Raw genomic sequence first — 3,817 nt, 5'->3', positions numbered from 1 at the left:
TAGGAACTGGTTACAACAGCCCAGGCTCTATTCCCCTTTCCCCTACAGAGTATCCTTAGGTGTTTTAGCCCAGCCTATTGTGTTACCCCTGAAGTATACAACCCAGGCTGGGCTGTCTTTTGGGGTCTCTCAGCTGTGGTACAATTGGGGCACACACAGAGACTCCATTCACGCCGGGGAAGATTTCCTGAGCCTGGGGGACTGGCCTGCAATGAATCGCAGGCTTCTGTTGTCCCTTGCTGTCTGTCTGTAAGTACCAAACCCATTTCATGTAACTTGTGTGCGTGGGGGTTCTGCCTCACTGGATTCAGGCAAGCTGGTCACCAGTGCACAGAAACTCTACTCCACAACCTGGGATCTAGTTGAAACTCTGGCACTAGTGCCGATTTGAGTGGGCTCAATGCCTGGGCAAAAATGCACTTCTACCCCTGTCCTTCAGTTTCCCCATCTATAAAAGAGATGGTACGCCTGTAATCCCAGCACCTTGGGAGGCCGAGGTGGGTGGATCACGTGAGGCCAGGAGTTCAAGACTAGCCTGGCCAACATGGCAAAATCCCATCCCTACTAAAAATACAAAAATTAGCCAGCTGTGGTGGTGCACGCCTGTAGTACAGGTAACCCATAAAGTCACTTCCAAACCTCACATCCTATAAAGCTGTGATTCCCAGAGGCTGAGAGCTCACCACTACTTTTGGACTTTCATTTTAAATATTTAAATCTTCAATCCATTTGCGAGTGACATTAGTACAAATATGAGCCATGGATCTAAGTTTACTTTTTCCCCAAATGGTTGCCCAGTTGTCTCTTTGCTATGTATTAAATGTCCCATTTCACCTTTTTGAGTGACACTCCTTTAATTAGAAAATTGGGTCCATTTCTGGATTTTAAAATCTTATTCCATTGATCCATTGATTTTACTGTAGATTTTTAATATACTTAAGTATTTTTGTGGGTTAAGCAACCTCTAGTTTCTTTCTGAAATATTTTAGACATCAACAGTACAGAGAGAATATAACTAGCACCTAGGCAACCTCTACGACTCTTAAACTTCAGTCAGAACTCAACCCCCTTGATTACTGGGAAGAGTCTGCTCTTCCCAATAATTCTAATCAAGGTTCCCACGTGTTTCATTCCACCAGTTGCCATCCTCCTCTGAAAGTAGCTGCTTCGAGTTTATCATTTCCATTATTTAAACACAAATGTAAAAATTATTGCTTTATGTGTTTTAGAATTTTGTGTAAATTTCTCTTACTATCAATATCATTCTCCACTTACAGGTTTTTGAGATATATGTAATGTTGGTATATGTAGCTTCTCATTCTCATGGGGCTAAGAATTAAATGAAATAATCCTTGTATGCAATTAGAAGTGTCTGGAATGTGATAAACAAGGTTAGCTGTCGTTATCAATGTCACTGATCATTATTTTTATTACCACCATTCCTACAAAAGGGATCAAAGGGATCAGAGGTTCACACATGACCTTGTTGAGGAGTCACAAAATGGAGCCTCGATTTCTTTTAGGATAACAGGAGCCGTTTTCTCTGCTCTGAGGTATGTTTGGATGGGAACAGTGGGCTCGGTGTCAGCTGTTCCCTGGTGCTGTGCACAGCTTGCAGGAATGGCTCTGATTTTGTTTAATGACTCTGACATGGACTCCCAACTTGGCCATATGACTTGCTCTAGCCAATGAGACAGCAGCGAACACTATGCAAGCAGAAACTTGAAAAGTGCTTGCTCACTGGCCTTGCCCTCTTACTGCTCTTGGTCAGACCCGTTACCATGAGAACAAGCCCATGCTAGCCTGCTGGATGATGGGAGACCCTGCAGAGAAAAGGAAGGTGCCCCAGCTGACATCAGAAAGCCCTGTGCCCATCCAGCAGCCAACTTCAGATGAGTGAGTTCCAGCTGAGATAAGCCAAACTTGGCAAAATCACAGAACTGCCCACATGAACCTACCCCAAACTGCCATCCCAGAGTTGTGAGCTCAATAAATAGTTGTATTAAGTCACAGAGTCCGGGGTGGTTTGTTATGCTGCATAAGCTAGCTGATAACACCTGGTTATCTGACAGCTCCACCAACCACTGACTATATTCGCAGACTTAACTCTTGGTTACATGACCAGAAAACAATATTCCACGTGCGTGAACCACAACCCACAAGAGACAGGCTCCCTTTCAGAAACATCAAACGAAATTCAACATTTGGCAGGTCTGAAAAGCTCTCATCCATACCATGAGTGTGCAAAACATGCCTTGACCGATGATAATCACCAAGGGGCACCTTCTGGGGGATGGTGGTATCCCTCCCAAAGAGCAGACTCTTCCCAAGGTAACCACAGGTGATGTATAGGTGTTTCTAATTGGTCCTAATCCCAAATCCACGTCTGAAACCTCACCTTATACCTACATATGAACTTCATGGCTGCAAACACCACACCTGGTCATACCAGAAAGCAGAGTTCCCAAAAAGGGTAGATGTCCTTCTGCACACAGCAAAGACATGTTGGGCCATGCCTAGAGGAAAAGGAGGAAAAGGAGGCAGAGGCTGCAGAGCTGGAAGCTGAGCTGTTTCGAGGCCCTGGGCTGTCAGATCACTGTCCACAGCCTTGCCAGGAAATGCCCCACAGTCCCACATTTGGAAGTGAACAAGCTGGAAGGGTGATTTTCCAACTGGACACAGCTGGTGATTATCAAGATAGTGACCCCAGAGAATGGCCCTCAGACTCTGCAAGGCCCATTCTCACCACAGGTGGAGTTATTTGCCTGCATAATTGATGAAGTCAGGCCCTCTCTCCTGCCCCCAAACACAGAGGAGGGACCATGCGCTTCCTGACATTGTGGCCTCAAATCCCACAACCACAAGGGCCATCCATTTAGGGACAACATTGACGTCTGCCTCAGGAAGTCGCTTCCCACTCCACCTGCCTGGGAACACTCCCCTCTGATGTGACTGCTTCTGGACTCATGTTATAAACAATTCCTTTTTTAAGGGCCTGAAACATTGGACTAGAACCATCCACCTCCCCCCCACCCCAAAAAAACGCAAACCCACAATACCAAGTACTATACAAAGGTGCTTTCATTATGCTTGGCTCAAAATGATTCACAAAAGGAACCGACTCCATATGTACACGTGTCTAAGAATAAGACAGAGACGCTTTCTCTACGCGTATGCTTCCCAAAAATTAATGAATGAAATCTCTCATCCTAGTCCTTTACAGATTTATCTAAGGTTTCTTCCTGTGTTTGAATTCCTCTATTAGAAAAAAATTAATCAAAGCAAAATGTCCCTATGGCTAGAAATTAAATATTTATGGACATATTACAGAAAACAGTAATTTGCCACCCCCTCTCTCCACACCAACGCAACTCTCACAGTGTAATTCCTGGTGACTACCTAGTATAACTAAGTAATATATTTATACCATTCTTTCTAAATTTATCAGCTCTGACATTAGTTCTTCCCAAATTCCTCTAAAGGTTTTGATAGATTACTTTGATTTTTTCCTGCTCCTTGAAACATCACACCTTTAAACAATGCACTTAAACCTCAATTAAATGAGCTTTTCTATTACAATAAATTTTGTCTCCCTACTACAATTGATGAAAACTCCCTTCCACTTCCCCACCCTTCTTTCATTTTATACCTTTTGATGTCTGTTAACTGCATCATAACTTTTACCTATAATTAACTCCTTAATTGCCAGGCACTATTCTGTGTACTGGGGATACAACCTTCGAGAAGACAACATTCCTTCTCTCGTGGAAATGGCCCTTTAAGGGAAGCAGAAAATAAAAATATAAGGATATGCAGA

This window comes from Rhinopithecus bieti, unplaced genomic scaffold (genome assembly GCF_001698545.2).
Source record: "Rhinopithecus bieti isolate Rb0 unplaced genomic scaffold, ASM169854v2 scaffold_10347, whole genome shotgun sequence".
Lineage (NCBI taxonomy): Eukaryota > Metazoa > Chordata > Mammalia > Primates > Cercopithecidae > Rhinopithecus > Rhinopithecus bieti.
Note: the sequence above shows the minus strand (reverse complement) of the source record.